Source organism: Anas acuta, chromosome 28, assembly GCF_963932015.1.
Source record: "Anas acuta chromosome 28, bAnaAcu1.1, whole genome shotgun sequence".
In the NCBI taxonomy this organism is placed as follows: Eukaryota; Metazoa; Chordata; class Aves; order Anseriformes; family Anatidae; genus Anas; species Anas acuta.
This window is the reverse complement of record NC_089006.1, coordinates 1,694,094-1,719,095: the sequence shown is the minus strand read 5'-3', so window position 1 is coordinate 1,719,095 and position 25,002 is coordinate 1,694,094. Positions and strand designations below refer to the sequence as shown.

Genomic DNA, 25,002 nt, shown 5'->3' with positions numbered 1-25,002 from the left:
TGCCCCCCAAAAATAAAGGGGGAGCTGTGCACGGGGTGACCCCGCAGCAGCTCCCGGCCACATTTTTGTCCCCACGCCATGCAGGATGGGGCCCTGCGGGCAGATCAGCCGCAGGATTCCCAGCTTCAGGACAGACGGACGGGGCTGGCTCCTTCACCTCCGCAACGGGAGAGAACTGGGGATGAGGATGCCGCGTTCAGCCTCTCCCCCTGCTGCACCTGCTGCATTAAGGAATTCCTCGCCCAACCAACCTGTTGGCCAAGCACGACCCTCGAGGGCCACCCCTCGGTCTCTTGGTACCAAAAAGAGCCGCGTCCTGCCACGCCGGGCAGCAGGACGGACAGACAACCAGAGGGAGCTTCGCCCTGCCCTTTCTACCCGGCCTGGTGTCACCGCAGCAGAGCCAGACGTCACCCACAGCCCTGGAGGGGGTGGGTGGGGAGCACCAGTGGGCCCATGGCACCACCATCACCCTGGGGGCTGCACCCAAACCCCGACACCAGGCTGCGAGGTGTCCCCATCCCCATCCTGCCCCCGGTGTGCACACCAAGCCCCCCTCCCAGGGGGTTTCTCCTTCCCTCGGCCCCCCGGTGAGGCTCGGGGCGCTGCTGCTTGGCAGAGCCCCGTGCTCCAAGCAGAGAGCTGGGTGGAGGATGTGCCAACACGGGGATTGTGCTACGAGCTGCTGGTTTCGGCTACCAGCTGATCCCCTGAATGCAAAAAGAACCAAGGAGGGGGGCACACGGAGCCCCCATGGGGACCCCAAGTGCGCCCACCGGAGCCTGGAGCCGTGCCCGTGTGCCAGTGCCTGTGCCATGCCCATCAGTATGGAAACACCTCTGCTAACAGAGGTGGCAGCACCAGTGCTTGGCCACTGTCCCCAAACGGTGGCAAAAAGGGTTTTATTTCCCCCCCCCAGGGCAAAAAAGTATCGGGTGTTGCAAACCGTGCGTTAAGCTGGAAAAAAAACAAACAAACATACAGGAGCGATGGAGGCGGCACAGGGCAGCGAAATCCCTTTTCGGAGTGAAATGAGGGGAGGAAAAGGGGGAAAGGGAAGGAGATCTTTGTGTCCGGCCGCGCAGAAGTGCTGACCAGGCAAAAAAAAATAAAAAAAAATAAAAAAAAAACTGTTCCTGTTCGGAAGCCCGAGCTTCGGTTTCGCCCCGCGTGGCGAGGGCGGCAGGAGCACGGGGCTGAGGCATGGCACTGACACCCCGGCCTCCCAGCAGGATCCGTCCCATGTCACTGCTGGAAGCCAGCCTGAGGCAAAACGAGGTGGAATTGGGCAAAACGAGGCGAAATCAGGCAAAACGAAGCAAAATTGGGCAAAATGAGCCTTGCTGCCCCACCAGCCTCACGCCACAGCTCCTATCCCCGATGGCCTGCTGGAGGAAGGTGGCCAGGACAACCTTCCTCGCCTGGCACAGCGGGCTGGAAGGCCCTAAATCCCACAAACGAGGCCCCAGCCCCCTCATTAGATCAATCCCGAGCTAATTAAGCCGCCGCCTCCACAGATAAGCCCTGCCATGGCCGGCTCCTCACAGGGTGCCCACGTCCCCAGGGCCACCACCACCCGGTGCCACCACGGGGATGGCCGAGAACTGGGAGGCAGTGGGAAGGGGGAGGGTGGGGGGGCCATGGGGCATTTTTGCCCCCTCCTTGGGGCTTCTCCATGCCAAGGGGCCAAGACGGAGGCGCAGATTGCGGAGGGGAAGAGCGGCCCGACCGCAATCTCTCCTTCCCTTTTTTCACGTTTCCTCTAGCAACGGGCCGGGGCCGCAAACATTTGGGCTCCAAACCCAAACTTCCCCCTGGGCCGCTGGCCGATCCCGCTCGGGGGCTTCATCCCCCAAACCTGCTGTCCCCAAACCTTCTGCTGTCCCCAAACCTTCTGCCGTTTTTCTCCAGTGCCTCCAGCCCGCAGCGGCTGCTGGAAAAGAAATTAAACCCGAGGAGCCCACGGAAACGGGGATGGGAGAGCAGCGGGGCGAAGGCGTGAGGGACGCTGGATGGGACGGGAACAGGGACAACACGGGGACAAACCACGGCCCAGGTGCACCCAGGACATCTCCACGCGGTGCCCAAGGTGCCCCCGGTGCTCCCCCAGCTCAGGGATGGAGCGGGGCAGCTCCCAGCTCCGGGCAGCGCTCGCCGAACCCCAAAACCATCTCCGGGCTCTTGGGGAGGTCGCCGAGCGCACGGCACGGCCCCGCCAGGAGCTGGGGGACGCGGAGGGGGGGGGGACAGGGACGGGGACAGGGGGGCGGTGCGCCCGGGCGACCGTTGCAGCCGCTGAGTTTCGCTCTCGCCAGCTGAGTTCCCCCTTGGGCGGCGGAGATGCAGAAGCGAAACCTGCAGCTGGATGGACGCGGGCGGGGGGGGGGACAGCGGGGTGAGAGGCACCGGCGGGGGTCCCGGAGCACCCCAGGGTGCTGTGGTTGGGACAGGGATGCCTGGGGAGGGGACACATGGGTGGGATGAGAGGTGGGTGGCTCGATGCGCTCACCCTGCTCCTGCACCATCCCCGGCACAGCTGGGGCAGGAACGCCCCTCGTAACCCGGGGGGGGCTGCACCTGGGGTGGCCCCGTGAGCTCAGCCGTCCCCAAAAGCCCTCCTGGTGGCGACACCGCCCCAAGAAATCCCCGGGCACCCGCTGAGGCTGCAGGCAGGGACCTGCATGGGGTGGTCCTGGGGTCTCGGCCCTCCCCGAGCAGGGAAACTGAGGCACGGAGAGGGCCGCAAGCGAACAGCAGAGCTGGAAACGCAAATTCCCCCTCTGCAGCACCACCCCGGTGCCCGAAACAGCCCCAAAAAACATCAGGACATCCTGGGTGAGGAGGGGAGAGGGGGCTCCAGCCCACAAACCCAAACGGGGGCGCCCCGTACCCCACATGCTCAGCATCTGCCCTCGCCCCGCGCTGCCTCGGGCCACATTGCCACCTGCTGGCACCATCCTGGGGGGCCCCAAGCACCCACGCACCCCGTCACGGGTGGCACCTTCCCCTTCCTGCACCCAGGAAGGCCGCCCCGCAGAGGTTTCGGGGGTCGGGATCGGGGTTTTCCCATCTCCCACGCCAGGACTTCTGCTGCCCGAGGGAGGGATGTGGGAAAAGGTGGGTTCCCCCTGCAGGGTTTAACCCACAGGACCGGCAAAAAGCCTCAGAAAGGCTCCCCACAAATCAGAGCCTCCAGATTTCGGCAGCTGAAAGCATGCTACACCCCCAAAAGCAGCTGCCCCCCCCAAAAAAAAAAACAGCTCAGCATCTGCTCCACCGGTGCGGGCAGAAGTGCGCCAGGTGCCCAGGTCCCATCGCAGCAGCCACAGCTTCAGTTTTTGATTTTTTACTGATTTTTTTTTTACCAAACTGATTTTTTCACCCAGGTACCGGCAGCCCGGGGTAGCTGAGGAGCCCACGGGGCTGAGCAAAGTCCCGGCACCGCTCTGCTCCCTCCGAATTTCCAGCTCCAGCCTAAAAAACCCCACACCCGATGCAGGGGACACGAGCCCAGTGTGTTTGTGGCCACGAGAAAATCACCTCCGAGCTTTTATCTCCGGGGAGAAGGAGGGAGGGAAAGGGAAGAGGCTCCGGGACTGCTCTCATGGTTCCAGCCGGCCAGGGGCTCGCTGCACCACGAGCCGTGGTGGTGCTGGAGCTGCCGCGTGGCTCTGAGCCACTGCACCACGGGGATGGGAGGGTGGCAGCGCAAAGGATCCATCCAAAATGCCCCCAAGGGAGCTAAAGTGCCAGGGCATGCGTCCACGGGGCACGGATCCACGCACCGGGCACCATCCGTGCACCGGGCACCATCCACGGGGCACAAATCCACGCCCTGGGCACCATCCACGCACCAGGGGATGCACCCACGGGGCACAGACCCACGCACGGGACGAGCTCCGGGTGACCCCGTGCCCGCCAGCACCGCTCAGCTCATCGGGTCCAAACTCCAGGGCCACCGGGTGAGGCGAGGCAAGAGGCACGTACCGGAGACAACGGGAGGGAGGTTGGGAAAAAAAAAAAAAAAGAGGATAATGAGGAGCCCCGACCCCTCGCCACCCGCACTCGGCTGTCGCCTGAGTCAGCAGCAGCAGCCGCTGGCCCCCCCCCGGGAGGTTTTGTAGGGCCGCAGCCTCCCCGGGCAGCTCAGCCCTGCTCTCCCTATGGAAACCAAACAAACACGCTGGCCCGAGCCCTGACAAACACGGCAGGGTGTCCGGCACCCTCCGGCCGCAGCGGGGGAGCTGGGAGGGGGCCAACGTCTGCGGTGGTCCCCCGACACCTCCCAAACCACGAGGAGGACGGAGGCAGGTTGGGCACGAGCCAGGTGTGGGGACCCCCGTGCGCTCCAAAAGGCTGGAAAATCGCAGCTCAGCTCCACGCTGGGAGCCGAGAGGGGTTTTTAAACCTCCTTCTCCAGGGAAAAATCCTCACTGGATGCCTCAGAGGGGTGCACCTAAGGCTGGCTCGCGCTCCAGACCCTGCTCGTCCCCCAAAACATAGCAGGAGCCTCCAAAAACCAGCCAGGACCCCCAGGAAAAGCTGGGGGCCAAGCAGCAGCCCCCACACGGAGAAGGAAACCAGCCCCAGGGGTACCCACGCCGCAAGTCCAAGCCCCCAAATGGCTCTGGGGATCCCCACGGCACGGCGGGGCTGGCGAGCGTCCACATCCACTCTATGGGGTGAGGACGAATTCCTACAGGGTTTTCACCACCTCCACCCCACGTCCACCCCAACGGCAGCTCCTGGCCTCCACCTGCTTCTTCCCCGGGCTGGAAATCTGAAGGAATTTCTGCAGGAAGGATTCCGAGGGTGCTCGCCGTCGAGGCGCGGAGCTGGCGCATTCGGTGCCGTCGTCACCGACTCCCACACCGCCCCCGCCACGCGTCGCCGCGAGGGGAAAGCAGAAGGGGGGGATTTTGTGGGCACCTACGGAGCAAGCAGAAGATCTCGCCGGGTGATTTGGTTAACCAGCAGCACGGATCCGTAGCAAACGGGGCTCGGCCGCCCCCCTCAGCCCCTTCCAAGCACCCAAACGCAGCCCCCGGAGCCGCGGGAGCTCGGCCACGCCAGCACTGGGCACCCAAAAATCGTCCTCTGGTCGTAGCTGGGAGGTCTCTGGCACAAAGCTCGGCTTCACAGCGCGGCACCCTCGGTGCTTTTTTTCCTCCCCTTAAAGCCCCAGCTTCGAAGTCCTGTAATTTACAGCGCAAATCACAGCTTTCCGATTTAAAAGGGAGGGAGAGAAAAATCTCCCCGGCCTGGGAGCCAATTAAAACAAGTGGAAAGCGGTCGGTTTGCTTTGTAATCTCGGGATTTTTTTACTTTTTTTTTTTGGAGCTAATCTCCAGGCAGGGTCGTCTGCTTCAGCACGCGCCGTGCTGCCCTGTCCAGGCCGGCAGCTCGAGCCCTCGCTCTCCCCTCCTGCCCTCTCTGCTCGCATTTATCCCGAGTTTTTTCTCAGAATTACTCTGCGAGGCCAGAGACACAACATCAGGGCGGCTGGAAACTTTACAACAGGGGATTTTGCTCTCTTGCCGCCTCTCTGTTTTATGAAGAAGGGAGTTTTGTGCTTTAAAAATACTCCTCTCGCTTTGAGTTTTCCCTGCTCGGCATGGGAAGGCTCAGAGGGAGGAGGAACCCGTCCCCGGCCCTCTCCGCTCCCTCCTTCGTGGGAGAAAAACGTGATCCCGCTCCTAACCCGGCTGCAAAAAAGGCAGCTCCCAGGAACTGCAGGAAAATGGAAAGTTTTAGGAGTGCAAAGGCCCAGAAACACCCAGGGACTGCACGAAAATGGAAAGTTTGAGGAGTGCAAGGGATCAGAAACCCCCAGGAATGGGATTTGCCTTCTTTTTCCAGCCCGGACCCGGCAGCATCTCGCCCTGGACACCCCGAGCCATCCATCCACTGCCCCCAGCACCGCGGTGGGGCGAAGCTGCCCAGGAATTCCAACCGGGTTGCATTTGCCCTATTTCTTTATCAGCCTGGAAACTGCGCTGCTTTCCCAGCTGCAGAGGCAGCTCCGTTCCCAAGAACCACCGAAAAGCCGCGACCTCTTTCCAGGATCGTGCAGCAGGCGGTGGCAGGGAGCCAGCGCTAAGCAAAGAGCAGGAAAAGGGGAGCGAGGCGCTCACGGGACCCCGCAGAAATCGGCTGGAGAGGGGCACACGGGCACACGAAGCCCAACTGATCATCCACACGCCGGGAATTTCAGAATTTGGGGTTCCCCGTGGAGACCCCGTTACGCCAGGCGGTGCCGGACCCCTCTCGCCGTGCCCGCGGCGCGCCGAAAGCACAAGCTGCAAAACGGGCGAAGAAACGCCACGGCGGGGGTAGCGCCCGAATTACCAGCTTATTCTTGTGATTTTTAGGGCTTTTTGCTTTCCGTCGAGGTGAGACGAGGGCCCTCGGCTCGGCTGGTGGGGACAAGGACGCGCGGACACGGTGCCCTTGGGATCCACCAGCAGCAGAGGTCGGGCAGGAAGGCGGTGGCAGAGGCGGCGACGTTTTCGCCACCAAAGCTCCTCTTCAGGGCCACGTTCCTCAACCTCCAGGACAAAACGAGAAGCAGGGAGAGAAAGAAATCCCACCAAATGTGTGTTTTTTTCTTTTTCAGGGGTGGGAGGAATAATAAAAATAAATAAATAAAGCCAGGAGCCCTCTCCCTCGCCGCAATGGTTTTTCATTTTCAACCAGATAAAACTGAGCCTAAACTCTGACTGCTCGCTTATCCCTTTTATGCTCGCTTCCTTGTTTGCATGCGCATGTGGGAATGTGTGGGTGTGTGGTTTTTGTTTTGCTTTCTGCAATCGCTCTGCAGACCATCTCCCGGTGCCTTGCAGCTCGCAGCTTCCTCAGCCCCTCTCCATCATCCGGCCGGGCGCGCTTTCCGCCCCTCTGCTCTTCTCCCTCTGCTCTTCTCCCCCCCAGCACAGCTCCCGGACCCCAGCTCGGAGCATTTTGGGGACAGGACATGGGGAGGAGGGATGGAGCAGCAGACACCAGCCCCAGCTTCCCTGTGGGAAGGCGACTGCTCCCCCAGGGAAGGAATCCGCCCCGCGGTGCGCCCCTGCCCGATGCCCTCTTTAAAGCTCGGAGCAAGGGGAAGGATTTGGGGGCGCACCCGAAGCAGCGAGCCGTCCGTGGCACCGCTGGCGAGCTCGCTCACGCCTCTCCCTTTGAGCCCAGGGCCACTGCAGCCCCCCAAAAATACCCCTGAGAGCACCCAAACCGAACTCCAGGAGTGTTTAACATCACGGCACCGCGATGGCACAGGGGGTGATGGAGGGGGTGCCAAAGAATTGAGACGGCCACGATGACGCCCCGCAGTGAGGACACGGGGACAGGGGGTGCCCCCGTGCTGCTCGTGCCCCTCCTCGCCCCCCACCAAACACCAGAGGGGCGCTTTCGGCCCTGGCCGTGCCACCTCAGCTCCACCAAATAACGCCCCGCGTGGCTCGAAGCCCTAACTGGATAACGAGCTCCCAACGAGAGCCTAATGAAGGATTAGCAAAAGGCAGTTTAAAGAGATTAAGGCAGGGCGCAGCACCGAGCCGGCCGGGGGGTTTTCTGGGTGAGGGTTTATCCCAGCCCCAAATTTCAGCCCCTGCAAAAGGCGGCCTCCACCGGGGGCTGCGGATTCGGGGTGGCTTTTAGGGGCTGAGGCTCACTGGAGGGGGACGGGGGCTGTGGAAGGACGGCGGCGCACCAAAATCGCGAGTGGCGTCGCAAAGCCCTGCCCAAGGCACCCAAAAACGGAGCCGGTGGCTCCCTTGATCTCTCCCCTCCCACACCCAACCCTTCCATCTGCATCCCAGCTGCGAGCGCCGCGATGCTCCGGCCCCGGCCGGCCCTAATGACTGCTGATGTTATCCACCCCAGCCCCGAGCCTCGCGAGGAGCCCCAGGGAAGCAGGTACTCAGCTCTCCTTCAGGGAAAGGGATTTAATATTCATTTCTTGGCTCCGCACAAACCGGAGCGAGGAGTCAGCCCTCGCCTCCAAAGAGCTCGGCGCGACTGCCAGCCCCGCGCGCTCGCAAAGGTCAGGAAGGAGCCTGGCTCGGCCGAAAGCAAGGCACCGAGCTTCCAAAATAGAAAGCGGCGGCGCGTTGGGGGTTGCTCTTTGTTTGTTTTGCCCGGCGCTTTTCTCCTCCGGCCACAAACACCAGAAACTTTCAGCTCCCAAGAAGCGGCCGCCCCACGGCCTCGTGCGCTCCTGCACGAGGAGCCGGGGCTCCGGGGCACGCGCCCCAACGGCGGCGATGCCCCGAAATGAAAAAAGGTGGAAATAAAAAAAGGGGAAAGCGCCCCACGGCCACGTCCCAGCAGCCGGGGCCACCTCGAAAACCCAGCCCAAAATTTGCGGGCGAAGCGAGGCGACCAGGAGGGATCTGGGGAGGGCCGGGAGGGGATCTGACCACCAGCCCCGCCAGGGCCCTACCAAAACAAATCAAAGGAAGATGTTTGGAGCGGCTCCAGCTGTTTACTGGTGACGCAGGCGGAGGTATAAATAATTAGCCGGCCGGGATTCTGCTCGCAGGCTCCTCGCCCTTATCTAATCGCATCTCGCGGCGACGCGGCCCCGTCCCCTCCCTGCCCGAAACGTCTCCAGAAAACCAGATGCGAAACGGGATTAAAAAACCAGCAGGGAGACCACCAGTTAAAACCAGCAATCCCACTGCACGCTGGACACTCGGCCCCAAGCACCCGGGGCTCCAAATCCCACCGTTTGGGTAAGAGGAAGGATTTTTCCCCAGCAGGAGCCCTGCCCGCGGGCCGGATCCGGCACCGCAGCCCTCGCGCCCTGCCCGTGCCAGCCCCACTTGGGCAAAATAGGGCCTGGGGACAGTGACAGGGCTCAAAACGCCCTCACCAGCACCACCCTCCTGTGTCCGGCCACCGCGGAGAGCAAGGAAGCGCTCGGATGCTGCCGGTCCCCAAAAATAACCCACCCGCCGCGGCTTCGGCACCACGCGGCGACGGCACCCGCACCCGGCAATCCGATTTGGGTGATTTTGACAGCTCGGGATGACCTGAGCCGATCCCCTCCGGTCTCAGCAGGGTTCAAGGGGAGGGGAGAAACCAACAGCCCCCTGCCCCGACACCCCCCCCGCGGTCCCCCGAGGATGCCCCAAAGCCACCGCCCGCCGCGCGGCTGGAGAACCCAAGCCGGTGTTGGAAACTTACTGAGGAAATTGGCCGCCCAGCTCCACCAGGCTGCTTGTCCCTACTGGTGGGAAAGTCTATAAATCTCTAATAAAGAAAAAAAAAAAAAAAGAAAGAAAGAAAAAAAAAAAATCCCCTCCCATTTTATTCCTCCCCCCACCCCGCTCCCTTCCCCAGGATTGCGAAACCGAGAGGGCAGCCGGGGCTTGGATCTGCAGCATTGCTGAGTTCCTACGGAGTCTGGGCTTCCTGCCACCAGCAACAGCGGCTCTGGGGGTGTGGAAAAAGGGAGGAAAAAAAAAAAAAAAGAAAAGAAAACGGGGAAAAAAAAAAAAAAAAAAAAAGTCCTGTTTATTTTGGGGGATGAGAGAGAAAACTTGCAATGCGCAAGCCGTGGGGAGGCGGGGAGCGCGGCTCCGGCGTTCCTGCAGCCGCGGCGAGCTTCGGGACGGAAAGGTTTGTGCCCCCCCTGGGAGGGTCCCCCCCATGGGGTCTCCACCACATCCCCCTTTTTCCAGCTCCAACCCAGCCACGGAGCTCAGCCAAGGGCACCCCGACCGGGTCACGGCCACCCCGGGGTGCTCGGGGGCACCCAAAGGTGCCGAGGGCGGCTCTGCCCCGCGGCGGCAGCGGGAATTACCGGGGACAGGCTGGCAGAAAAGCCTGACCCAGATTCCCCTCCAGCCTGATCCCTCGGTGAAGTCATAATCCTCGGAGGGCTTCTGGTCCTTTTTTTTTTTTTTTTTTTAAATACATCCCTGAGAGTTGCCACGGAAACGGCGGTGATGCTATAATTTCAGCATTATAGACTTCAGCGCGAGAAGAGGAGGGAGAAGAAGGCTGAAATATGGACGAGCTGCGCCGGGGATTGCTTTTAGGGGAAAAAAGCAAGCAGGGGCAGGTCGAAAGATCCTGGCACGGGACCCTTGGGTGCTGTTGGGACAGCAGCAGGGGAGCTGCCGACCCCATAGGGCTCAAGAGGGCGGCAGAAGCTCCCCAAAGCAGGGCAGGGTGTGGGGTCCCGAGGCCCCAGCGCCCAGTTTTGGGGCAGCCCCAGGTCCATCCAGTGCTGCAGCACCCGGTGGGTGCCAAAAGCAGCTGGGTTTTGGCAGGAAGAGAGGCCCGGCCTTTCTGATTCCGTTTGCCACCGCCTCTCCTCCCTGCTGCAGGGTCACGGGTGCCATCCCTTCCCCATTCCCACCCCAAACCATCTCATCTCATCCCATCCCCATCAGGACTCGAGCCACCAGCTCGCCCAAGAGCAAACCCAGCAGCTGCTCCCCACTTCTGCAGGGCCAGGAGACACCCCTGGGTGCTCTCCGCTCCAAGCTTGGGGATTTTGGCCCCAAACAACCCTTGGGCAGGTGCCGGCAAGCTGTAGGGTGGGAGATGACCTGTGACCAACCAAGAACCGAGCCAGTGCCGGGGGGGCTTCAGCACCCAAATGCCAGGAGCCTGAAGCCCCCGCTGCCACGCAGGGATGGGAAAATCAAACCGATTTAACCCACGTTTCCATCTCCCCTCCCGCACCCCTTCCAACCCCACCGCCGGGCACTGAAGCGGCGCCGGAGGTGATGCAAACTTTCCGAAAAGGCTCGCAAATAAAAATAAGGTGACACACAACACAGCTCCGCACGAACGCCGCCCAACGGCCCATGACCCGCGGGCTGCCGGCGCTGCGAGGGCTCGCGGGTCCCAGAGGAAGCCCAAAAGCCCCGGGGACGCCGCGCCCCGTGCGCCCCACGCCGCGCTCGCCCACGCGGGGAGGCGAGGATGAGGTGCCCTGCTCTGGTGCACGGCCCCCAGCACCGTGCTGGCACCCAGGAACCAGCCCTGGTCCCGTATCAGAGCCCGGGTGCAGCCCAGCGAGGGGCTCAAGGTCCTGGGCATGGAGCCACACGATAAAAAATCACACTTGGATAAAAAATCACGGTGTGTTGGAGCCGAAATTTGGCCATGGCGCAGGGCAGCTGGTGGCGCACAGCAGTGACAGGACTCTGCAAAAATCCTGCTCTTGGTGCACAGCTTCAGGACAGGGGGGCAGAGCCCCCAAAAGGGGCGTACGGCCTCCGGGAGGAACCGTTTTGTTCCAGTCCCCAAACGGGAAACAAACCCCAAAGCCGCCAGCCCCCGGGGCTGACCCCGCAGCCCTTGAGCCACCAGGGTTGCTTTGAGCAGTGACCCGAGCTCCGTATTTAGCCCCGGAGGCATTCATCTCCGCCAGGCTAAAAACAAATCGGCATTTGCATCACAAAAAGACCCCCTGTTTGCTCTGTACATGTGTAGCATCGCCCCGAGAACGCATGCAAAGCAGCCTTCCTCCCTTGCCAAGCAGAAGGCGCTGAAGGTCACGCGAGCGGATGCCGAGCTCGCCGTGCCTGCTCCTCGCTGCTGGAAAAGGACGAGGCAAGAACGTCCTCCCTCGCGGGGAGCCTCTCCCGACCTTCCCAGGCACAAGTGCAGCTGGAGCAGCGCTCTTCGCCGCCCAGCAGCGCACGAAATGCTGCTGGAGAAACACACGGCCGCCTTCTGGCCTTGGAGACCGCCAGGACCAGAGGGGCTGCCAACGCTCCTCGCTCCTTCAGCCTCTCCTCCTTGCTCCTAGAGCCAGCCTCATCCCTGAGACAGCAAATCCCATCCCCGTAGGGCACAATGTGGGGCTGCTCGCCCCGAACACCTCTCCAAGGCACGAGGGCGAGCTGGTGGAGGTGACACCAAACCCTGCAGGAGGATGAGGATGGTGCCACCCATCCCAGCGCTCACCCGCAGCCACACGGGCTCGCAGCCGTGCCCCAGCTCATCACTATTTTGGGACCAAGTCCCTCGGCGAGCCTGCACCAAACGTGCTGCTCCCAACGCCCTTCTCCCTCACGGCATGGGGACCTCGCTGTCCCCACGATCCGCTCTCAAAACCCGGGCGCAACGCGAGCGTGCGGGGAGCGCGCCAACCCCCCGAGGCACCGGCACCGCCCCAGAAGACAGATGCCTCTCTCCCCCTGCAGTAAAATGCCAGCTATATCGAGAGGATTGATGAAGGGAGCAAGAAGCAGCATACCAGCCACCAGCTGCCGCGGGAAGAGGCTTGGCTGCCTTCGCCACCAGCATCCTGCTCCAACCATTTGTTCTGCTTCTATTTTAAAAAGCGCAGGGGCTCGGCGCTCCGCGTCTCCCAGCCTCCCCACCGCCGAGGGAGGCGGCGGATTTCTTGCAAAGCCAAGAGGCAGCGACGGCTCCGCAAGCGATCTTGGCAGCGGCTCCGCGCGGGGCCGGGGATATTTTGGAGCCAGCGAGCGGAGAGGTGCTAGTTTTCCCCGCGGCGTGTCGCGGGCGCGTGGGAAGGGCGGCCGCGCCGAGGTTGGGGACTGCTCCGTGATTGATCGGTGCCTCGAACCCAAGAGCTGGGGCTCCTCCAGCTCGCTGCTAGCTGAGTTGGTGCCCAAAAGCAAAGATTGGGGCCGGCGAGGAGCACCCCAGGAGTTGGAGGGGACCGGAGCCCCTCGCTGGCACACCAGAGCAGAGCGTGAGGTGCCTGGGCACGCGGCTCGGCCCCCTCGCCTTTGTCTCCTCGCTACCTGCGCACGCTCGCCTCCAGCCCAGACTTTTCTCAAGGGCAGGGACCGGTCCCCAGGGAGCCCTCGGCGCGCTCCTGGGAAGGAAGAAGGTGAAAGTGCTGGATTTTTAACAACCTGCCCCATTTTAGCCGCTCGAACCCGCTGTCCGGCACCGGGATCACGGCTCACGCAGCGACGCGGACCCAAGGGTGCCCTGGGTGTCAAAACATTCACAGCCACCAGCAGGCAGGACGGGCACGGCGCACGGCAGCTCCAGGCCACCAAACCCCAGACTCTGATCCTCGTTATTTATCGCTGCAGCCCCCCGAAACAACCCCAAATGGTTTTGTTTCATCCCCCAACCCGAGACGCTGCGTTCAGTGCAGACCACCGGATCCGCACGGTTACAGGACAGGATGTTCTCGGTGACTGCAGCATGTAAAAAAAAAAAAAAAAAGTCAAGCTGGTCAAAATAACTCGTCCACATTTTTCTTTTTCTTCTTTTTTTTTTTTTTTTTTCCCCTCCCTGTCAGTGGAAACTTCTGCCGCGGCCCCGTGTCTCAAGGTTACTGCTCAGGGTGGGGGAGGATTTCAGGTTTTACAACTGAAAAATTCCAGACAGAAACACAGAAATGTTTCTTTTTCTTTCTTTCTTTTTTTTTTTTTAACCAAACGGCAGCCATTCATCCCATTTTTTATCGTTGATCTCAAGTTCGGTGAAGCAGGTTTTCGGCAAGCCCTGCTTTTCCACCCTCCCAGATTTTGATGGTTTTGGTAGGATACCCTCAGTGACCAGGGAACGCTTGGCATTATCAGCTCCTGCCTGGAGGAAAACCGCTCAAAACAAATTTAAGCCCCGACCCTTTCCCCACCTGCACAACACGAGGTGAGTTCCTGGGGCCTGGCAGTTTTTCCCCTGAAATCTTCCGATAATTGGAAAGGGAAAAACTTCGCTTTCGAAAACGTTTCATCTTAAAAATCAAAAATAAATAAATAAATAAATAAAAATGGACACCTTCCAAAAGGATGGAGAAGAGGCACGCTGTTCCAAAAGGCACTCGCGTTCAAAAAGGAAGATGAAAAGTTTCAGCCAGGGCTATTTATAACCCCTGCTCATCCCCAGCGGCGGCACCTTTCAGCCGTACCGTGCGCCCCGGGCAGGTAATGCCCCACGATCCTATGACAGCCCCGGCACCGTGCCGTGCCAAACCGTGCCACGGGACCCTGTGCTGCTTGGGAAGGGGCAGCAGATACACCAAAAACTGCTGAAAAAAAATAAAATAAAATAAAAAATCCCATAAGGAGATGGGGAGCTTGTTACACCCTCACCCTATTTATTGCCGTAATCTTGCCCCTGTTATATCCAGCAGGGAACGAGGCAGCCCCCTGCCCTCGGGTTCAAGCCCGTGTCAAAACCAACTGCTGCTGGCACGCGGGGAGGTTCGGGAGCTGTGGCTTTGCCACGTGTGCCTCCAAAAAGTGCCGACGTGGCACCGGCACCGCGTGGGACGCCGTCCCTCACCCTGCTCCCCGAGCAGCCCCGTTGGAAGGGGGCACCCGGGCAGCTGCTCCTGCTGGAAAGGATCCTTGCCCAGGATGCTGGCTGGGAGCTGCCTGAAGTTCTGGAAAGGGAACCGACTCTTCTCTTCCTCCCTGCTCCTAAATAGGTCATTTAATTACCACCTTCCCAAACCCAAAACAACGCTGACTCAAGGCGCGAGGTGGGAGCGCTGCAATTCCACGCCACACAATGCCCAAGAGCAGCCCAGAGGCACGGTGCCGGGCTTTCCTTGACGTTGGGGGTCCCCCCGAGTCCCCCACAGACCCCTCTGGCACAGGGGCACAGACGGCGAGGCCCTCTGGCTTTCAATTAGCCCCGTTTAATTAAACCGAGGAGGGTTGGGAACGCAGGTGCCCGGCGCACGGTGCCGGCCGAGCCCGCGGAGCAGCGATGCTCCGAGCGCAGGCACGGAGGAGCTGGAGGAAAAAGGAGGGGAAGCAGCGTTTCAGCGGGCGTTGCGCAAACGGCTCCGTGCCCTGCTCGTCCTCGTCACGCCGCCACGAGTTCACCGCGCAGCGCCCGGGTGCCTGCAGGGTGGTGGCCGCCGCCTGACACATCCCCACGCAGCACCGGCCGGCCCGACCGGCTCCCACCGAGGCTCCTCTCATGCTGAAGGGCGTTTTGGGGACGGGACCCCTCCTCTCGCACCCCCAGGATCACGCCGCAGGGTTTGGATCCCCGCTGGTACCCAGGGGATGAGGCTGGGGCACGCCGGGGCAGGATGCGCCCGCGGCGTTTTTGTTGGAGCAGAGCTGGAGGTGCCGGGGGACACCCATTTTTGGAGGGGGTCACGTTTTCCTGGGGGTCAGCACGCGGCCCCCCTGCAAAAAATCATCCCAGGAGGCGAAGGGCTCAGGCACTCACCTGCTCCGGGGTCACTCCTGCATTAAGGAGCAGCCTCGTCGCTGCCTCTGCGCCACGGCCGGCACCGCGCACGCCTCTCCCCGCCACGCATCCCCCTCGGGAAGGGCGCAAAAACGGTACGGGGCTGCCCAGAAAACTCTCCCGACACTCCCCCCTTTGCCAAGAGAAAGCAAAGCTACGGCCCTCCCCCCGAATAAATCCCTCCGAACCTATTTCCCCTGCGCTTAACAAGCCCTCGCTCCACGCAGGCACTTTTTTGGGTTAAGTGATGCAAGCCCTCGTCCTTTTTTTTTTTTTTTTTCAAGCGCTGGGGAGCTACAGCAGGGAGACACCAGGAGCGAGGGCAGGAGAAAGGAGAAATTAAAGAAAAAAAAAAACCACCACAGGCAAACAGAAGTGGAGTGCGAGATGAAAAGCGACAGCTCGGCGAAGGTAGAGCTGCTGGCAGGCAGACGGCTAGATCCATCTTGAAAGCAAAAGCAAACTGCTGCTCAAACAAGGCAGAGGGAAAAGCTAGAGGTCTGCCGGCACTGCCTGAGCTCTGATCAAACAAAATGATTAACAAATTTCGGCTCTTTATTGAAAGCTTCTCTAATTAGATGAAAAAAAAAATGGAGGAGGAAAGGGGGGGGATAAATAAATAAAAAAACCCTTGAGAGGAGCGTCGGATGGAAAAGCGGCGGCGCCAGGGACCGATCCTGCTCCTCGTCCCTGCTGCTGCGGGAGGGACGAGCGGTTCGGGGCGCGGGATCGTGGCTCTGCCTCATCCTCCCCGTTCCTCCCTGCCCCTGCTCTGACTCACCCCGGCTCCTCGCTACGGCCGCACGGCCTTCCTGGGGGGAAGGACTGTCATCTGCAATCCGCTCACCTCCGAACTCCGGGGGCAGCTCAGCCTCTAGGAAGCGCTAAAATAGCCAGAAAAAAAAAATAAAAAAAAAAAAAAAAGAAGAAAAGAGTCCCTGGCCCGAGGAGCTCGCCCTCCGAACAGATGGGACGGCTACGGGGCGAGGCACGGGGATATTTTTAGCTCTGGTTGCAGATGGGGAAGTCCGGCACGGCGAGGCTCAGCCAGCATCCACGCGGCAGCCCACGCCGCTGCCCCTGCCCTGGTGGGCTGAGCTGGGTGCGCACCCCCCCGGGCTCCCCCCGGGATTTAACGGGGCGCTGCCAGCTCCGTTCCCAAACCCCGAGCGCCACCGCCACACCGCACAGCACCTACGGTGGGATTTTGGGGGACGGGGATTTGGGGGACAGGGGTGATGCCGGCGACGCGCGTCCCTCCTCTCCCCAAATTGGGGGCAGCCACGGCGAGCCGGCGGAGGCTGCTTGGAGGAAAACACCCCAAAAATCACTTCCCCTCGCCGAGGCCCTGACACGTTTTGGGGTCGAAACTCAAAGGGCCAGGCTGGGATGCCTGCGGCGGAGCTGGCACCGAGCTGTCCCCTTCGGCCAAAAAACCCCAGCGGGCCCCAAACGAGGGCCGGGAGCGTCGGCCTCGTTGTGCCGAGGAGCCGCAGCCTCTACCTGGCCTCCCGGGCGGCCGGGGCCACCGGGTCGCGCGTTGGACACTTTGGGCTTTGTTCTCCCGTGCACAAAGAGGCTTTTACACGGCCCTGGAAGCACGGAGGGACCTCGGAGTGGATGCGCTTTATGACCATATTTAGGCTCCTTGACGTCGCCAGAGTCGCGCTAAAGGGCCGGGGGGGATTTGAGATTCGGGCCCCGCTCCTTTCAGCTTGGAGCAACCAGGGAAAAAAAAAATAAATCCACCCCGGCACCGGCCGCGTCCTCCCCACCCCGGCACCGAGCGCCCGCCGCGGCCAGCGCCGTGCGAGCAGGGAGGGGGCTCCAGCCCCCCCCCCGGCCTGGCCCAGCACGGCCCCGCGGGGAAGCCGAGGGACTTGCCCAAGGTGACCCCGTGACAAAGCCGGCGCTTCGTGAGGTCCCCAAGGTCCCCCCCAAGCCCCCCGCCGGACCGAGCGGGTGGGCAGGGAGGGGGACACGCGGGTGGCCCCGGGGTGGCTGGTGCCAAAAGGCAGCACCCGGCTGTGCCGAGCCTTTCGCAGCCAGGCCTTTCACCTCGACCCCATTAAATCCCCTCTTCTCCCTCCCCGGCAGGACCCCCGACCCCCGTGCCACCAAAACCCCGAGCCCCCTGCCCCGTTTTCGCCCCGGCGGCGCCGTCCCCCGCGGCGGGGCCGCCAACCACCTGCTCCCGAGCCGGCACAAGTGCGGATGCCTCAGCCTGGCAAAGCCATGACAACTGCAGAATTTGAAGGGCACGGGGAGGAGGGAGGGAAAAAGGAAAAAGCCGCGAGGCCCTTCCAGAGGGCCGTGACCTTCAGGAGCCCGCCGCCGGCGCTCCCCACCGCAACCGGAGCGGCCCCGGGGGCCGCCGGAGCTCGTGCCCGTCCCCAGATTTGGGGCTGTCGGCACCGAACTGGTGCGGGGATGGGGAGAAAAGAGTGAGAATCGAGCTTACCTGCACCCAAAAAGCGCTGCTCCTCGCCTGGGGGGGGGCAGGGGACATGCAGGGGTCCCAGCCCGCGGGCACGGCCCCGTCCCCAGCGAGGTTTGGGGCTGGTGAGCCCGGGTCCAGCTCGGCCCTAAAAGCCCACGTGGGTGCCCTAAAACCTCAGAGGTTTCGGAGGGGCAGGATCAGGCCCTCCCCGGGAAAAATGGGGGGGGGGGGAGAAGGGGGCAGGCGGCTCGCCTGGGGGGATTTGTAGCAGCCCGGCCGAGGGGCTGTGGGGGTGTCATCATGGGGTGGGGGGGGGACACAGGAGGGGACACCCCGATTTGTGGCCAGGATGGGGAAGGAAGCTGTGGGTGCGTGCAGGGGGGGGAATATTAAAAAAATATAAAAATGAAAATAAAAAAAGGCGACGACAAAGCTTGGGGAGGGGGGGGGAAACGGCGGAGGGCGAGGAGGCCGAACGGCGGATGGAGGCCCCCCCGGACCCACGGTACCGGCAGCGAGCGGGGGGCTTCGTGCCCCAAACCCCGAGCCCCACAAATGGCAGCGGCGGCGCTGGGCCCCCCCCCAAAATGTGTCGTGTGTCCCCCCCCCCCCTAAGGAACAAACAATCCCAGCTGTCAGCTCCGGGCCGGCAAGCGGCCAAGGCACGGGAGCTCCTCGACTCCATTTACCGCCGGCTCCTCCGAAAAGCTGCCCTTGCCACTCAAATCCCTGCAGCGGGGACCCCCCCATGGACCCCCCCCCAAAAGAAAAAAACACAAAAAAAACACCGCATCCCCCCCCCAGCATCGCCCCCATCTCCCTGCTCCCCCCAAGCCCAAACATCGCGGCCCCGCATCAAGGGGATGGAGGGGGGGGGGTTAGGGTGGAAATAGGGTTTTGGGGGGCTGCCAGCTCGTGTCCCCCCCCCCTTTAAATAACGGGGCGAGCCCCCCCCGGCGCCTCTCACCTGGCCCCCCGCTGCTCAGCGCCACCTCTTCCCCTTCCTCCCTTCTCGCTCCCTCCTTCACCTCTGCACCATTTTGGTTTGTTTTGAAGCGGCGGAGGGGAGGAGGAGGGGGGGGGGTGAACGGGGAAGGGGGGGGGGAGGAAGAGGAGGAGGAGGAGGATGGGGAGGGTGGTTATGGGGTGGGGGGGGGAAGGATGTGCTGCTTCTCCGCCCCCGCCGCCACGGCTCGGCTCTCGGCTCGGCTCCGCCGCCCATCCCCGCCGCCTCGGGGCTTGGGGGGGAAGGGGGAGGATTTTTTGGGGGGGTTTAAGGGGTTTTGGGGGGGTTTAGTTTTTTTTTTGGGGGGGGTAGGGGGTTTTGGGGGGTTTAAATGGGGTTGGGGGGGAAAGGGGAGTGGGGGGGGAGGGAGGAGTTAGGGGAGGGGGGTAGGGAGATTTGGGGGGGTTGGGGGGTGGTTAGGGGATTTGGGGGGGTTGGGGGGATTTGGGGGGTTAGGGGGACTGGGGGGGCTCTAAGGGATTGGGGGGATCTTGGGGATTGGGGGGGTTAGGGGGAAGGGGGGTTAAGGGGATGGAGGGGGTTAGGGGGATTGGAGGGTTAGGGGGACTGGGGGGGGGTTAGGGGGAATTGGGGGGGGGTCCAGGGGACTGGGGAGGTCTAGGGGATTGGGGGGAGGGTTAAGGAGATTGGGAGGGTTCAGGGGAATTGGGGTCTAGGGGATTGGAGGGGTTTTATCGGGGTGGGGGGGGATAGGGGGACTTTGGGGGGTTTTAGGGGGCTTTGGGGGGTTTTAGGGGGACTGGGGGGGGTTAGGGGGACTGGGGGGATTATGGGGGCACTGGAGGGGGTTAATGGGGGTTGAGGGGGTGTTAGGGGATTGGGGGGGCTCAGGGGAATTGGGGGGGTTAGGGAGGGTTTAGGGAGACTGGAGGGGGTTAGGGAACTGGGGGGGGTTGGGGAACTGGGGGGGTAGGGGGATGGGGGGAGTTTAGGGGTATTGGGGGGGGTTTAGGGGGATAGGGGGGCTTCAAGGGGGTAGGGGGGGGTTAGGGGGACTGGGAGGGTGCTGCCAACTCCCCCCCCAGCCTCCAGCTGCTCGGCACGGGGCCGCCTTTCTCGGAAGTAACGCCAAAAAACCCCCCCGGCGGAGCCGTTTCGAAAAAAAAAAAAAAAAAAAAAAAAAAGCGAAAAAGAAAAAAACCGCCTATTTAAAAAAAAAAAAAAAAAGGTCAGAAAAGTAAAACGGAGCGGCCGCGGGACCCTACCTCGAGTCGCCGGAGCGGAGCGGGGGCCTGGCGGATCCGCCTCCCGGGGCTGCGGCGCTGCCGGCGGGGAGCGACCATGGCCGGGGCCCGGCCCAGCCCCGGCGGCGGGGCGGGGCGGGAGCAAATGGCCGCGGCCGGGGAAGGAGCCGCAGGCCCCGGCCTGGGCCCGGCCCCGCTTCTCGCATCGCGGGGGGTCTCCCCGCAGCCCCGACCTCTTCATGGGGGGGGAATTTAGGGAGAAGGGGGTGGTTCAGGGCCCTTCCCGGGGGGTGCTGTTGCCCCGCGGCTCGGTTGCCAGTGAGGGGGTTTTGGGGTTGTGGGGAGAGGGAGGGGTGTTGTGTGGGGGTAATAAATTGCAAATAAATGTTGAATTTGATTAAAAATGGGAGGTAAGGGGGGGAGTGGGCACTTGGAGGGGGTCGGTTTGGGGTCCAGCACCTCCGTGGGTGCTGGGGTGGGCACTCGGAGGGGCTCGGTTCAGCCCCCAGCCCCATCGTAGTATGTCAACCCTAAAGGCCAAGGAGCGTTTTTGAGCACATTTTTAAATTTCTGAAGCCTATGCCGTCAGAATTGGTCCCAAAACGAAACGCCTGTTGGAAGCTGAAGGATTTGAACGGAGATTGTGCGAAAATCCAGGGGAGGTGCAGGTGGGAAATGAGGAGGCATTGGACATGTTGGGGTCACCATCCCTGGGGGTGTTGGACGTGGTGCTTGGGGACATGGCTCAGGGGTGACATCGGTGGTAGGGGGTGGTTGGTCCAGCTGGGCTTGGAGGGCTTCTCCAACCCTAATGACTTTGGGATTCTGTGGAAATAGAAACGGAGCTGCCATGGGACTTTTCTCTGCTCATCCCAGAGGAAGCAGGCTTGTGCTGGGGGTCAGCAGCTCCTCGGGAAATGTTTTATGGTCCCCCCACCAGCTGGCACGGGTCCCATGGGAGCCCAAAGCCCCCGAGGATGCTGAAGCAGTGGTGGCTGCGTCCCCACAAGGAAGGGTCCCCAAGGCCACTGTCCCCGCACGAGGGAGCAGTGACGGGGACATCCCAGCCCCGTTGGGTGCACCCAGCTGGAACACCACAAAAAATGGGTGCACGTGGGCTCCCAGCTGCACCCACCGACCAGCACCTGCCAGCCCCACTTCCACCATCCCGTTCTGGGCAGGAAAATGCCCCCAGTGACACAGAAAAGGGGGACGAGCGAGCGGTGCGGGGACATTTTGCGGAGACAGGACCGGCACCGGTGCGTGCCCCCTGTGCCAACGCGTGGCCCTGCACCGGGCAAACCCGGCCATTAATTAGCGAGTTAATAACCCGAGGAAGCTGCCGACCTCTAATCTTTGCTCAGGCACCGAGCAGCACATCAGGGCCTCGCTCTGCGCCATCCCCATGGCCGACAAGAAGCTTCACGCTGCCTTAATTTGGGACTAACTAACCAAAGACTCAAAAATCTCCGCCGAGGTGACGGGTACGAGCACCCGTGCCGTCCCCACCCCTCTGGCTCAGTGACACAGTTCCCTGCTGGCTCCTTCCCACATCACCACACACATTTCCAGTGGACTTTTCTCTGTGTTTGGCTTTTTGGGGCTGTTTGTTGTCAGTGAGTTATTTTATTATATTTATTGTTAGAAATAGCGCTATTTTTAGCACCCTGTTGGATTAGATAGAGATGGGATTAGTCATCCCACCAAGAGCTGTTTGCAGCCTTTCCTCAAGGATTCTCTGGGGTTTGTTTTCCAATCAACCGAGAGCGCGTATCCAAAGAAATAAAAAATAAAAATAGTCATAATAATGTGCACCAGCCGAGCTCCGCTGCCGCTCCATGAGATACTGGTGGAAACGCGGGAAGCATCCAGCCCAGGATATTTATGAGACGAAGACAAGAACAGTCCTATGAACCTCAAAGTATTTTGGAAAGTCGGTTCGGGCTGCGTTTTTTTTTCTCTTGGGAACCGAATGCTGAGTAACTCCCTTCCCACACCAGGCTGATGGTTTCGTACAGCTGGTACGCAGCCTCTTGACAGTGGAAATTGCTTTCCCTTGCCCTATGCCAGCGGGTAGGAGGGAGGAGGACTCCTGGGTCTGCAAAGATACGCAGCCACCTACACCCTCTGCAAGTCAAGCTATTAAAAAAAAAAAAGAAAAAACACCCCAAAATCCTGAAGCGTGAAAAACGTTCGCTCCTTTCACGCACCGCACGCAGCTTCTGCTGGTGGCTGCGTGGCACGGAAAGGCAGTGGGACCAGTGGGACGCACGGCTTCCCAGCACTGGCACCCATGGGTGGCTCCACCAGGGCTGCACGGGGACCCGTCCCCATGTCCTTGCCCCCAGCACCCCGCTCACTCATCCCATTCTCGCTCCAGAGGTTGCTACCAGGATGGAGACGAGGAAACCAGGATTCTCATTCCCCGTGGGACCGGTGCTGTTTTGGGGCCAGCAAAACCCCACTGGCACCGGGACGCAGTGCATGGGGGACGTTCACTTGCACCAGGACCACACCAGCCCAGGGCAAATCCAGCACCCACCCAGTGGGCCAAGAGTTCCCGTGCTGGTTTTGGGGACACTGCTTGGGTGGTTACAAAACGTGGTGGTTACACGGGTGGACATGGTGGGAAACCCAAATCTGCGGCTGTGCAGATGTGCCACCGCCAGCTCGACCCCATTAACACCGGAGCCCTCAGGATGCTACAGATCCTAAAAGAAAGGAAGATCCTAAAAAAAAGTGGGATGCTGGCATCCCACCAACCCCACAGCTCAGGACAGAGGGGCGTGGATGGCATTTTGGAGACACAAACACCATCCCCGGGGGCACCAACACCATCCCCGGGGGGGGCACATCCAGCCCCGCTCCCTGCAGCGCCCTCTCCCCCAGTGCCCACCCCACAGCTTGGCAGGGTGAGGGTGGCACACGTGCGGTGACAACGGGTCGGGGACACACGGGCAGGGAGGAAGCGTCACCTTCACGTGGCCCCCCCCAGCAGGGGTGCGCCCAAGCGGATTATTTGCCCCCGCAGCCGAGGGCGGCCGCGTTTGCCGGAGAGGGGTCCATGGAAAGGGGTGGGGGGGGACACAGCGCACAAAGGGATGCTCCAGGGAGCTGGGGGGCCCTGCTTGGCTGGTGCTGGGGGCCTCCTGCCCAGGCCCCCAGCCCGCCCCGCTCCCTCCCTCCCTGCCCCCCCTTTCCTCTCCCAGGCTAAATTCTCCCACAGCCTCCATTGACGTCCTGCCTGCGTCACCGTCTCCAGCACAACCAGACAGCACGTGGGAGAGGCAGGTTTAAAGCGGCAGGGCCACGCCACGGCTCCAGCTGCGCGCCCCGGCAGCGGGGTGCCCCGCAAGGGGGGTCACCCCCCAAAACCCCTCTGCGCCCCACATCTCCCTCCCAACCCCCCCGGTACCCCGGAGCCCTACTGGGAGGGGGCTCCCCCAGCGCAAAGCGCACGGCACGGGGCGCGAGGAGGCTGCTGTCCCCTGCAGCAAGGCTCGCACGGGAGCGTGTAAATATTTTGCTTCCAGGTCTGCGCCCGCATCCCCTCCCCGCCGCTCTCCAAACCGAGCCCCGAGCGGGGGCCAGAAGCGCAGGAGGCCGGTTTGTGCTCCAAGCGCAAGCTCGCAGCCCTGGCTCCAAAACCCGGAGCCAGACTCTTGGTGGTTTTGATTTTTTTTTTTTAATTTTTTTTTTTTTTTTCCCCTCCCCGCTTGGCCCCGGGCCAGTCCTTTTGCCTTTATACATCTGCGCTTCGCATGTGCTGAACCCAAGGTGCGGCTCGGCTGGGTCCCAAGGGCTGCACACCCCAAGGGACCGGGGTGTGGGGGGGTCACGAGCGGGGAGCTTTGCGAGGGGTGGGACGCAGGGTGCCGCGCGGGGACTCGGCCCCGGGTTGCAAGAAGCTTTTTGAGGTCTCGTGTGCTCGCCCCAAGGCCCACTCACCGTTTTTGCCCCGGGATATTGTCTTACACCGAAGGACGTCGGCTCACCCGTGACTCAGGGCTTCGGGCTGGGTGGGAGCGCAGCCCCCCAGCCCGCCCCAGCCCCGCTTCCTCTCCGTGTCAGCCCTACAACCCCGGGTCTATTTTTGGCTCTTCCCTTCTATTTATTGCACCAAATCCGCGTGCGGTTGGAGAACGCCGTGGTGTTTGCTTTATGATTGCTTCCTTCCCAGCCGTAACCTTTTGCCTTCAAACGGGATTCGCCCGGCTCCTCAGCCCACGGGAGCTGGAGCGGGCGCTGCGTGCCCAGCTGCCCTCTCCCGGCACGGCAGCCGCGTGCCACCGGCGTTGGGACACAGATCCTTGGCTCAGCCCCAGTTTTTGGTGCAAAGCCGCCCCCGTGCGCTGCCCTCCCTGCACCTCCGGCTGCTTTTGGCTCCCCAGGGCACAAATTCCCCCCAATGCATCACCCCCCCATGGGGACCCGAGCCCCTGCTTGCAGCCAGAGCTGCTCGGCGCTTTGGTTTCAGGCGCAGACGGATGGGGGAGTGGGAACCACCGCGGCGAGCCCTCAAACGGGAGCCACCAACAGAGAAAAAGCGACAAAACCAGCGAGCTGCTGAAGGCAGCCACCCTCAGCGTCCTGCCCGCTCCCGCAGACCGTCTGCGGCCGCCAGAGGAGCTGAGTCAGGGCCCCCAGCGCTCTGCCCACAAGTGGCCCCCAGGGGACACCGCCAGGGGGGACAGAAGTGAGGCCACCCCCATCCCAGGGCTGGCCCCAACCACGTCCCCAGGCCCCTTTCCAGGACACACAGAGGGTACATGTGGGGTGCACCCTGTGCCAGCCCCCCGTTTGCAGCACCCAAGTGCTGCTTTAGGCACTAAACCCCCCTGGGGCGAGCTCAGCCCCAGTGGGGCTGCTCCAGAGGTTTCTACCCCGGATTAGAGTGGTGCTGGGGGCAGATCCTGCAGGCACAGCGAGATCCAGCGCCCGCTGCTGCGGGATTTCTTGGCACGAGGCCTCTTTTAGCACCCCCGAGGGTTAAGCCCAGCACGCAGCTTATCAGCTAAACAGGGCTGTGAAAACGGCTATCTCGGAACCAAAACCACGGGGCGCCTTTGCAAATTCACGTTAGCTGGGTCTCTTCTCTCCTCGTCCCTTCCCAGGCACGAAATCGCAGCTCTGCTCCCCCTTTTCTGGCGCGCGGAGCGAGGGAAGCAGCCGGCAGAGGACGGCCCCAG

At 62.0% G+C, this 25,002-nt stretch overlaps 1 protein-coding gene across 14 annotated transcripts in view; it reads right to left on the bottom strand.

Annotated features, from left to right (window-relative positions):
* The window catches only part of MEF2D (myocyte enhancer factor 2D), a 64,819-nt gene extending 40,920 nt beyond the window's left edge, over nt 1-23,899 (bottom strand). For 4 of the 14 annotated variants that reach the window (XM_068662644.1, XM_068662645.1, XM_068662648.1 and 1 more), the window contains exon 1: nt 18,570-18,713. The gene's annotated coding sequence lies outside the window, so the exon portion shown is untranslated. Of the gene's footprint in view, nt 1-9,186; nt 9,237-15,943; nt 16,021-17,623; nt 17,647-18,569; nt 18,714-19,834; nt 20,051-23,761 lie in introns of those variants that run through there. The other 10 variants (XM_068662631.1, XM_068662643.1, XM_068662646.1 and 7 more) reach the window with 7 other exon arrangements.
* Nucleotides 23,900-25,002: the final 1,103 nt, after the last annotated feature.